The sequence below is a fragment of the Prinia subflava genome, chromosome 4 (assembly GCF_021018805.1).
Source record: "Prinia subflava isolate CZ2003 ecotype Zambia chromosome 4, Cam_Psub_1.2, whole genome shotgun sequence".
In the NCBI taxonomy this organism is placed as follows: Eukaryota; Metazoa; Chordata; class Aves; order Passeriformes; family Cisticolidae; genus Prinia; species Prinia subflava.
Window position 1 is genome coordinate 19,687,386 of NC_086250.1, and position 12,575 is coordinate 19,699,960.

The 12,575-nt window shown below is 38.5% G+C and overlaps 1 protein-coding gene and 1 pseudogene across 2 annotated transcripts in view; both read right to left on the bottom strand.

Moving 5' to 3' along the window:
- Positions 1-2,074, bottom strand: part of BPIFC (BPI fold containing family C) — a 16,365-nt gene extending 14,291 nt beyond the window's left edge. For both annotated transcript variants that reach the window (XR_010080184.1, XM_063395766.1), the window contains exon 1: positions 933-2,074. The gene's annotated coding sequence lies outside the window, so the exon portion shown is untranslated. The remainder of the gene's footprint in view (positions 1-932) is intronic.
- The window catches only part of LOC134549292 (BPI fold-containing family C protein-like), a 26,801-nt pseudogene continuing 14,263 nt past the window's right edge, over positions 38-12,575 (bottom strand).

The window sequence follows — 12,575 nt, forward strand, 5'->3', positions numbered from 1 at the left end:
CATCGCAGGGGCTTCTGTGACAGGATTTTAAGCAAGATAGAGCTATCTGTATAAATCACAGACTGTGTGTAGTGTGACATTCAGAAGGTCTTGCTTTCAGCAAGGTTTCCCAGGGAGAGTGAGAGAAGCCATTCTGATGGAGAATTTTTACACAAACTGGACAAAATCAAAGAATGGTTTTGTTTTTTCCCCAGAGCTGGGAACAGCCTTCTATGGAGTTATTTGTCATCTGGGACTGACCTGGAAAATAGGTCCCGTTATTATGGTTTTCCTCATTTCTAGCTACTACACTGGTTTATAAAAAGCTGAAAGTACAGGAGAGTGTCTTTTCTAGCATTACTTTTATAATAAAATTTCTTTAGTTACCACAGGGCTATTGAAGAGCTGGAATGAAATCATCTATAAGCCTTTCCAAATTGCCTTTCCTAATACCTGAAGAATTGTTTTGATATTGCTGCATCTTTCACTAGCTGCTTCATTACCAGAGATAACAATATGCCTCAAACCACTAGAATATTTTCAGTCATGATTACAATACAAACAATCTGCGAAATTATGAGAGAACATTGACTTAATTTTTTTAAGTTTCAAGCTATCCTGCCGAACACCTTTGCCTTTTAGGATAGTATTTTCTAGTATTTTATTTTTAAAGAAAATACTAGAAAATTATTTTCTTTTCTTTTTTTTTTTTATAAACTAGTATTTTCTTTTTAAATTTTAACTGACAGATATTGAGAGATGAAAGAAACACACTTCATATGTAGAACAAAAAAAAAGGGAATGGAAGGAAATGTGGTTTTGACATATGCATAGTTCTCAAACTTTAAAATCTCAAATTTTAAATCTCAGAGTGATAGATTTAGCTACATCTATCACTTCCCAGCAAAGCCACTCCTTGACAAGGAGTAATCACCATGTATTTGTTTCCATACCTCTCCTCCAAAGGCCGAAGAGAAGATCTTTTCTGTAGCAGATCACAGGGCTGAGGATGTCGCAGGGAAAACCTTCTGCAGCCATGAGGGCGTCTTTTAAAGGAAAGAGCTGTGGGCTTGAAGAGAACCCGTTGCTATCATCTGCAGCAATATAACCCAGGGAGTGGCCTCTGATAACCACATCCCAAGCTATTTTGGGTCTCCCAGGTAAAATCTATCAAGTTTCATTTAGGGATAAGCAACGGACAATGTAAACTGTTGGCTGGGGGTGCTCAGGTGCCAGAATGCCAGTTCGAGGTGACATGCTGCCTTTGTGGCAGCTGATTTCAGCACTGGTTTTTCAGATGAGGAGGAAACCCCAGTGAGAATTACAGTATTTCCACAGGACAGATATTCATAGCTATGTTTGTATTGTAAAATAAGTAAATTAATGTGCCATTGGTATGAAAAACAGATGGAAAACAAGTTCCATGTGTCTGAAATTGCTCAGGATACAGGAAACTATAAACAATACGGTATTTATATTATAACATATACATATATATAAATACACAGAGACACTACAGTGTATATATCTGGTACGAATATATAGTATCAAGTCCTTGCAGTCAATATTTTCTTTTTCTTCTGTTTTCTTATCCAGCTAACCAGTACTTCAGCTAACCAGTACTTCAGCTAACCAGTACTACTTGCCTTGTCAAGGTGGTGATTTAATCAATTAGCTTGCAAGCAGCAAGCAAATTCCCCCAGGCATGGGGCACTTTGCTGGACAATCTGAGTAATTTCATTGAGCAATCCATGAATAGAAAAGGCAGAGACACTTGTCAGTCAACAAATGCTCATACTTCACACAGATTTAACATTCACCGCAGAGAGTCACATGCATAGTAATTTCATTAGTGTATTTCTGGCAACTGATGATGAATATAATTCACACCCTCAGTTACAGAAACCTCTATACATTTTCTGATATCAGTGAGGGACACCAATGTAATTGAAAATCTCAGTTTCTTTGGAGTTCTTCTTCTTTCATTCTTTTTCTAGTCACTCTTCACCTACCAAAGAATACAAAGAATTGGAAGCTCTGCTATGATTTACTGCTGTTTGGTTTCAGGATGCCTTTTTTTAGTATTTTATCAGACATGTGGATAAATAAACCGATTCAGCTAAACTACACAAGACATGTTTCTATCCTGAACTGAACTTTCTGTAGCATGACATTTGTAGTTTTCCTTTCCATACGCTTTTAATGTCTCCTGGTTGAATGTCTCTGTTGACATTGATAAAAGAAAAAATACAGCTTCCATTTTACAAATATGAGAAGTATGGAATTATTTGGAGATTGATATCCTCAAAGAGCTGCAGCTACTCACAATCAAAGAATAACTTTTGTATGATATAGAGGCCAAGAACAGCCTTGGCTACAGTGAGCATGAGACTGTCAGGTTTCAGATCCTGGGAGAAGCAACAAGACAAAGAACAGAATTACAACCATAGACTTCAGATGAGACCTGCTTGGCAGGATCTGTGGGAAGTTGCCCTGGAGAGCAGAGGCCCAGAAGAGCTGGCTAATCTTCAAGGGCAGCCGCCTCAGAGCATTAATAATTGCCATTAGAATGTTCAGACAGTTGAGCAACTGTGGCAGAAAGCCAGCATGGAGAACATGGAGCTCCTGAGTGAACCTAAACACAAAAAGGAAGCATACAGAAGATGGAAACTGAGACCAGCTACTTGGAAGGAACACAAATATCTTGTTTGCACACATAGGAATGAAATCAGGAAAGCCGAAGTTCAGCTGGAGCTGAAGGGCCACAGAAAAGCTTTCTGTAAGTATATTGACAGCAGAAGATGAATGTGGGCTTATTTGCTCAGTAGGATGGGGGACCAGTGACAAAAGACACAGAAAAGGCCACTTTTACTAGCAAGGCTTGTCCTCTGGTCAGCACCAGCAGGTGCCACAAAAGGAGCTGGAGAACATGAACCACAAGGAGAGTCTGAGAGATTAGGCTGTTCACCTTGGAGAAGAGAGGGCTTGAAAGGCCATTTTGTTGCAGGTCATTCTGTTGCCTGCAATTTTGCAAAGAGACTACAGAGAAAATGGAACCAGACTCTTCTTGGAAGTGTGTGGTGAAAGCACAGAAGGCCACAGAACATGCTGGAAAATGGGAAATACTGATTAGATACTAGGAAAAAAATTACTCTAAAAGTAGTTAAATAATGAAACAGTCCTGAGAGATTGTGGAACCTTCATCCTTGGATGGGTTCAAGACTTGACAGGACACCATGCTCAATAACCTCATCTAATTAGTCCTGTTTCAGCCAGTGTCTGGACTAGATTATATGATTCTATAATTACATGGCAATTCACTGAGCTTTATAGATCTGTGCCCACCTATTGGTGTCCAGTTACAAAGGAACAGATTGTGAAATTCTTACAAAGGATAAGGTCTCACTCCATACACTAAGTATTGCTAACACCAATGGAGATAAATCGAATTATGCAAGAACTGGCTTTTAATATTAAGAAAATGTATTGTCTACAACTCTAGTGAAAAGAGCCAGTCTCTCCTTCTCATCAGGCTGCAGCAAGTTCTCCAAAGCATCAATAACAATTAGCTACACTCACTGTACTTAAAAACAACAGATCTGCTTTGTGAAAAGTGCTTAAGAAGTTTTTACTAAAACATTAAAAGTAGTGATGAAAAGCCATGCTTCTAATGTTATGGCATCTAGTCCCTATAAGACAACAGAAGGAAGACTACATTTTTCTCTTCTTATTCTTTAAAAGTAAAGAACATTAGCAGTGGCTGTGAAGATCCTCCTCATCCTCCAGCTGATAGCAATAGTCAGTGCAAATAACCGGATGACCCTAAGGAAAGAAAAACACATAAAATTACCTTAAATTCAGATGGGTATATTCAGGTACAGTACTCTGGGACTTATTCCCATGGTAAGACCCTCAGAAGGGCAGGAGGCAAGAGTGGCTTTGTGCCTCCTGAACTTTAGTTAACTTTAGGGTAGGAATGGGCTCTGATTTAGGTTAATACAACTCTCCAAAAGACTGAACAACACTTACCACAGAGGCACTCTGGCCATGAGCCTTCTTAGAGAATGGTCAGAGTAATGAGGACCCAGGCAATCAATACTCCTAAGCCCTGCTGGGGATAGCAGTGCTGTCCTTGTCATGTCCCAGTGCTGGCACCTCAAATGGCTGGTGGACACTTCACAGGTTTCAACTGCTAGGGATAGGGGGCTCATTTCGGGTTCAGTAATTGCATGTTATATCTAACGTATAGTGAAACCTTTACTATTGACAACATTTAGATCTACTCACCACTGAAAATTCACAAATTCACAGGCCTGAAACAAGCAATAATCTATAAGAAGAAATTTGGCTTCTCACCTGATTCATTTTTATTACAGGTCCAGTCAGGCTAGTGTGGACCAAACTAATAAGAGGAAATCCTTTCCCTAGTTTATCTTCAAAAAGGACAAATATAAATACATTTGAAAGTAATAATAAAATGCACTTCAGAATCATCTTTCTCAAGGAACTCAATTTGTTTGCAATTTCCCTTTAATTAGCTGTCATGTCTCTCAAGGGAGCTATTATTCATATGTACTAAAAAGCAAAAAACCCTGCAAAAAAGTTGCATATAAACCTCTTACAATCTCTCAGCTGTCTGACACTGCCTTTGTTCCTCTTCCGGTATCTCCCCCTCAAAGTCTGGTTTCTGCTGTTTTCCCTTCTGACTTACTGTCCATCTTTATTTTCTTCTCTAGTTGATCCTCTCAGCCTAGGAGTTCCTCTTATTCTCATCTATCCCTATTTTCCTGTATCAAACCCCAGCTTTATTCTTATTTGCTTTTCTAAACATCTGTATTTTGATTCTCACCCTTTCATTCTTTTTCTTCTCTTCTCACCTTTTTCCTCAGCAGTCTTCTCACCTCTGTTCACCTCAGAGGCACCTTCTGTGCCCTCCCACCTGCTACTTTCTGCCATCACCCCCTTGTTCCTTGTCCCTTACTCCCTGCATCCCACTGAACTGATTTTATCCTCTGTCCTGCCTGTGGCACCAGGTGAAGCACAAAGGCAGAGGGAAATGATCAAGTTAGAGATGTTACCCAGAAGGCCAAAGATGCCAGTGTGCTCTGCACTTCCTCAGTTTGGGCCATCCTCTGGTCATGGCTTGACTGTGTTCGGACAAGACTTAAGCCTGTCTCAGCTCTGCTGCCACACTGCATTCAGTGAAAATGGAACCCAAGCCCAGTGTTTGAAAGGGAGCAAACACTTGCTCTATGCCAGCCCCTGATCCATATGGCTGAATGACCAGGATCAAAGTCCAGCACAGAGTAGACCTGTCCCATAACAGTCTTTAAAGCTGGGCACTCCCTTTTATAGTTTCAGTCTTGCTTTCCCACCAGATGTGCTCAGGAACTGGCTACAGTCCTTACCACTGATTACTGGAATCACTATTCTCTGTAAAGCATAATACAGAAAATTCTCCACCAGTGACTTCTGCTGTGAGGGAAAAAGCACGTTTGGTGATTAGTGCCTGATGTCTATGAGGTTGTAGCTTGATAAAGAAAATGGAGGGCTAGGTGACAAGCAAGCTGATCAGAGCAGAGCTTGACAGAGAAATCTCAGGAAAAAAATTATTTTGGTTTAAATTGCAGCTGAACAATGCAAAATTTACAGGGCAAAGAGGTGTCCATGTTTCTTGCAATGAATTAAATTGAAGGGTTTTTTTCTGTATGTAGAATACCTGGGATGAACCTTAACTTTAGGAATGAAATATGCTAAGCTTCATTTCAGCTTGCAGGACTCAGTTCTCATAAGTGAACAGTTCTCTGGATGGAAGAACTGTCCTGTGCTTATGCTCTGTCTTAATGCCACTGTGATTAGTGTCCTTCTCCCTTTACTTAAATATGTGGGTTGGACTGAACTGCTGAAAATGCTCACTGAGCATTTCCAAGTCTACAGTGAGTGATCTACATAGTGGCATTGTGTTTCTTTTACTCCCCTTTTAAACTCCTGTTTTTGTTGTATTTGGTTGAAGTGATTTAAGATAATTCCTGAAATGAAGCTTAAGCCTGATTTTGTATTCACTCCAACTACTACACATACTCAATCCAGCTGTGAATTCTGTCTGAACCCAGGCAGACTATATAACACTTTGAGCCTCTGATGAGGAAAAAAGCTCAACACCCTTAGAGGTATCTCCTCTTACTGGAAAAAAAAAACAAAACAAAAAAACAAACCAGAAAATCAGAGAATATAGAGTTTCAAAACAGAAAGAGCAGTGGCAGATGATATCCCCAAGACAGACCAATAATTGTTCATAATAAGTTCAGAAGAATTTCTTTTGTTTCCGAAGGGCTCAGCTATCTTTCCTAGGCACTGAAACCATCAACTTACATCAGGGAAGCCAAAACTGGAGTGCAGCAGGGAGAACCAGAACCTGAAGTAAAAAAAGTAAAAGAGGATCACTAGAAAGACTGAAGGCACAAGTTCTGCATACTGCTTGAAGATTCATTTGTGGAAATTCATACTGATTTCACGCCGATTCACCCATTTAACTTGGTCAAAGGCTCTTCAATTCCCCACAGCTTTTTAATTAAACTGGCACAACTACAAATGAGTTCTACAAATGAGAATCACATGGCTCTTTCTGGTACTAATCTCTTACAGTCATATGTAGTCCAGTGCTGTGACTGTAAGACTTGGGAAATAAAATTTTTCTGGAATTGTCATTTCTGGAATGGGTGAACATTAGTCAAATGTTCATTATGATTTGAATAAACTCATATCCATTTCTAACCATTATGATTTGCTAACTTTTCTCACTGATGCCTGTAATGAATACTTGGTTCACTGTAAATATAATCCTGGGGAAAAACAAAGTTTTGAAGAACAGGAGAACTTTTATTGTCAAAAACTCTAAGTGAGCAGCCCCATTACTTCTTATACTGACAGGCTCTAATCATTCTAAGTTCTCTTTAAAAAGTCCAGTGACCAAAACTAAGAAAAGATTGCTCACATTTTTCTTTAAAGAAATTATAATAGATTAAAAATAGTCATAAATTCTGGAATTCTAACTCAGCTTGATGTATAGAGCTAAGATGAAGAAACACTGATGTGGGTTACCTGTCTGAAAGTCTTTGCTTCTACCCATCAGGTGCATTTATGAAGAAAAGGGCTGTTGTAAACCCAGCCCTACTTGAGGTGTGTATAAAATTTTTTGTAAGACAGCTGAAACAAACCCAACTGCAGGTAACCACAAAACCAGCAAGATATAAGTGAAATCTAAAAAGCTCTGAGCTTTGATTCAGACTACAGACACCTTTCTGGTCTCATTTTTTTGATGACATGCTGCAGTGTGTGCTATGTAGTCTCACTTTTCCCTGCCCCTCTCATGAAGGCATATGGAGAACTGTAGGCACAGTGATCCTGTGCAGAGTTTGCACTGCAGCATTTCTGTTTATGACGGTCAGACTTTGCACGGCAGCAACATTCAGAGGGTTTTGAGTAAACTACTGAACTTGATTCTCCAATACCAACACAGACTGAAACAGATGTCTTCAAGATAACCAATAAATTGAACATTGTCATCTGGAAAGGTATTTAAGCTACAGAAAAGGGGAGAATCATGGGGCACAAGAGACATGGTTGTTCCCCAATATCATTATATTTCATCTCCAAGATTTAGTTGAAAGTATCTTGGAGCTCCTATGAGAAAAAGGTAATTGATATTCTTTTTCTTATGGTGAAATAAACACTGTCAGGTTGACACAATGAGTTCTGTTGTATCCTAATGTAGGGATAATTAATACTTCTTTCTGAATTTTTCTTCGTTACCTCTTTGGAAGTAATGATATCATTAAGTTCTGTTTTCTTATAGTCAAATTTGCTCTGGTACTGGCTGTCTGCAGGGAAAAAACCCACCAGTTTTCTCTAACTGTATGAACAGATAGATGCTGTCTTAGATACAGGCACAAATGCAATTGCTTTTGTGATGGGAAACACATTGTCTAAACTTTTCATGGGGTCAATACATATAGATTGTGAAATCATTTGTGAATTTATTGCTTTCTGCCAGTAACAGATTGAGTGAACAAAGTGATAACACTGCCCTGATTGCCTCTTTATCATTAGGATCATTTAAGTCCTTGCATGGCTGACATAATTGGTTCACTTGCAATCTAATGAAAAGATGTCTGGGGACACACGGAACTATTTTATAACACAGAGGTTAGGAACACTGGGTATCAGACAGTAACTTTTTTATATATTACAATTTATTCTTGAATAGTTACTCAACCTCCCACATGGAAAAAAGGGTTCTCTGCACCTACCTATTAAATCTATTAACATCTACAATATGTGGTGCATGTTTCCTTCCTATGAACTGCAACAAAACAGTGTGCATATTTGTGGCAGACCGGCATATGCTATTTTATGCTAATCTCTAAGATTTTCAAAGGACCAAGAAGATTACTGTGTGATTTGTTCAGCTCCAGCACTGAATGTTATCTTCTAGCTCTCTTTACTTCCTAGATTCCCTGCAAAGATGTACTGGGTGGTTGAATTTGGCAGAACAGCAAACACTTCTACACAGCCAGTGATCTGTAGGACACATCTGCCACAGCTTTTAAACTGTCTTCAGGAGGTGATGCAGCCATCAGCCTCAGCAGCACTGGGCTCGCTGCTGCATAACTCCGAGCAATCTGTGCAGGTTCAAAGAGGAAAAACTACTGAGGGCAGAGTTAAGTTTTTCTCAAACCACAGTTCCTATAGCTGCATCATAATCAGGTGTTTTATACCAATCCTCTTGTAATGGACCAGTATGAAAAATACTTCATTTTCATTACACCAACTGAAGTGACAAAATTAGCATTGTATATACTCTGAGTCTCAGAGATGATAAAGCAAATGATAAAGTTTTAAACTCACTGATATTGAACATATATAGAGAAACAATTTAAAGGCTATTCCTGAAGAACTTATTTCAAGAGAAAAAGATTAGTATGTTAAAGAAATGAGGGAAATGAGTGATTCCAGTAAAAAAGAAATTAATCACCTTAACAATATAAAGAATTTGGAAAAGTTAGCAGCCTTTCAAAAGAGGAAACCTTTTGAAAAATAGGGAAACTCCTAAAGGACAAAGCTTCAGTTTGCAATGCAGATTCTGAATTTCATCATCTTATAGTAAATATTGCCATATTTTTAAAGCATTTCATAGTATCTTAATTTCTTGCATCATATTTATAATCTCATGACTATTATTCCCATTGTATATAATGTCCAGGAGTCATAAATCAGGAATCTTTGCAAAGAGAAGTCAGGCCACCAATAGCAGAGATATCTTTACCTCGAGGAGGAATGAAAGGAGACTGATCTGACAGATGGCTACCACTTATTCTTTATAACTGTTTCAAAGACTGAGAGCAAATCTAGCACTCAGAGGAGCAGAGAAAGACTAAAGTGTAGTATGATATAGTTAGGAAGAATTATCATGGGGCAGACATATAAGTTTGTAAGTTACATGTAGTAAGTTTGTTTCTTACTAAGAAAGTATGTAAGTTTGAATCTTGCACTAAAAATAGTTTTCTTGTCTCCTCTAAGCTTTTGCAAATGAGCTAGCACACAGATAACATCCACAGAAAATGCTAGATACTGCTTTTTCTTAAAAGGTCTATACAAATAGAATTACTCACCTCAGAAATAAACATCTGAGTAGGGAAGTGTTTAGATTAAAGCTACTATCAAACTGTAAACCAAACAAATTAGGTAATTTTATTAGTTTGAAAATTAGGTTTTCCTTGGGGAAAAAAATCCAGCACATCTTGTTTCTTTTAGTTTTAGATAATCCATGTCTTGATTTAGTATTTTCTTGCCCCAGAATGATTTCTAAGAAACCGAAAGTGCTCTTTGCAGCACAAGAGAGATTTCCCACGGACTTGATTCAGGACCACGAAACAAGCATTATTCTTTGAAAGAACAGACATGACTTCTGCCTTTGAGACTTTCTCAGATTAAATATACTGAACATGTCAGAGGCAAGGACTCAAAAATCTCATTTGCCTTTTTGCTGCTAACCACTGTGATGATGTTTGCTAGTACTATTTGTGTCACCAGTTTTCATAAAGATCCTCTTAACATTGTTACAGTTAGAAAAACTCATTGGAAACTCTGCCTACGAATGCCATTGTGGAAACTGGCATTACTGACAGGTCTTGTATGTTCTTCAACCACAGTGGAAAGCTTCGTTTGCTTCCACCTGCTGCTTGCCTCATTCTGCTGCTCGCCTCATTCTGCTGCTCTGTTAAGTCTTAGGATTTATTCTAGTTATCAACATAGCCAGTACATTTATCATGGGCCACTCTGCAGCAGAATGGAGCTTCAGTACCCTTTTTGTTGTCTTGCCCTTTTCTATGTGGAATCCATGCTGAGAAAAGCTTTTCTAGATATTTTTGCCACTCCTGGCACACCAACTCTGTGATGTTCATTTTGTCATTCTTTGCCAAGAGCTGCCAAGAAGTTCAGACTGAAGTCTGAGAGGGACTTTGACTACTTTAAATTATAACAAACTGAATGTCATGAATCCCTCCTACAGGTGGTATGACTGAAATCTATGTGAAATGGCAAACATAAGATGTTAGTCTTCTTTGCTGACTATCCATCTTGCTAATATTTGTAATTCTATTACAAGTTAGTCATACTCTCTTCTTTGGAGATGGTGATGTTAAAAGCCCCTGCTCTGTAGTGAGCCAGTGAAGCAGACTTAAGAAAATAATTGGAGACTCCCAAATATATCATGGAATCACCCTGGTTTAGGAGAGCAAGTGGAGCTGGCACATAGGGAGGGTCTGTGTGATTTCCTACTGGACAGACTGTGCCCTGCAAAAAGTCATTATCGAGTATTTCTAGTTGAAACATTTTTATCTGTCAGAATGCATTAGCATTGGTTGAACAGAAAGAATTTTTCCTAGTCTGAAGAAAATCTTGACATTAAAGAAACCTTGAACTAAGCAAATAAGTTTGTGTTATGCCCTAAAAATCAGCAAATAACAGCTCTTTTGAAAAAATACAGGAATCAAAGAAAATCTGGGTGCCATGCTTTCAAAGTTTGAATATGAACATTGAAGTGAGTATTCTGAATAGCAGCTACAAGACACACACAAAAAATAATTGTCTGAATTAACTGAGACCACAGTTTTCATTCTCTTGTAGCAAAGACACCTTTTTAAATTTAATGCTGAGGGTGACATTTCAAGAAAATCTTCAGGCACTCTTGAAAAGCACTGGAAGTTGCTTAGGACAGGGAACACAAGAGCCTTCTGTATCACCTAACATTTAGCTCTGGCCCAGCTGCCAGTCCTCCAAGACCTATTTTGGGTGCTGCACAGGTAGGGGACCTTGGTTCAGGCATGCTAAGAAAATAACTATTAAAATGTGAGAGGGTATGAGGTCATGAAATTGAAGAAGAGTAATACAGACAGTAAATAGTGTGGTTACTGACATGGTGAAGGTTAGTAGCTGGAAGATTCAACAGGAAAAACACTATAATGGAAAGGTATAAAACCATAAGAAAAAAAGCTGGAAGTTGGAAGAAAACAACTTACAACCATCAAGAACCAGCCTGTTCCAAGGAGCACTGAATAACTTCCTTGACTGACTTAGAAAAGTCATCCTGTGTCCCATTGGGATGTCCATGTATTAAAGCTCAGCCTGTGATTTCAAGATAGTAACAGTAGCTGACAAGTAATTGCTTAGTTCTTTTAAGCTGTGTATATCCTGCTTGTTTTTTGTGTGTGATAAGAGTTGCTTGAACAAAATCAGCTTTGGCACATCTTTCTTAACTGAGTTCTGTTCTGAGAGCCCTGGAGATGCTCTGAATTACAAAGACTGTTGAAACTGCTGGGAAAACTGGGTGTTGCTGAGATAACTCCTGCAACAAAGGTGAAAAGTAGATAAGAAGCTGCTCAAGGACTGTCTGAGAGGAGCCTTTTTTTTGGGTGTGACCTGTAGTTATACCAGATGCTGAATTATCTCAAAACAAACAGCTATGGCCTGCAATCACATTGGGAACCATCACAGATTATGTATCACTGCTAACTCCCAGTTTGGTATGAATGGGCTTCCCAAGATAACCAGACAGAAAGCTGTAGATCCAGCTGGAGGAAAGGAAATGGACACAGTGGCTTTCTTACCATGGATTGAACTTTTTGAAATATAAAACCCAGCAGAATGGGACATCAATGTATTTTATATTAATAAGAAGCAATTATAGCAATATGGTAGACTGAACAATTGACTGTTTTTATTAATTTGAGAGTCTCAAGCAAATCTAGGTGGTCTGAGTCTCAGAAGAGCTATATAGAAGGCAATCTGCGAAATTGTGAATGTTAGTTTACAAATGATGCTCAATTAGCCACATTTTGTCCAAGAGAAAGACAAAAATTCTAGAAAATCATAGTAAGAACTATAAGCATGGTTTCATATTCTCTTTTGAAAGCTTTATTCGTAAATTGTAGGTCAGCTTGTCAAAAGAATTAATCAGTCTAGATCCCCTATATACCTGCAACCTTCTATTTGCAACCCTGTACTCTCTAATATGGTCAAATGTCAATGCTTTTATG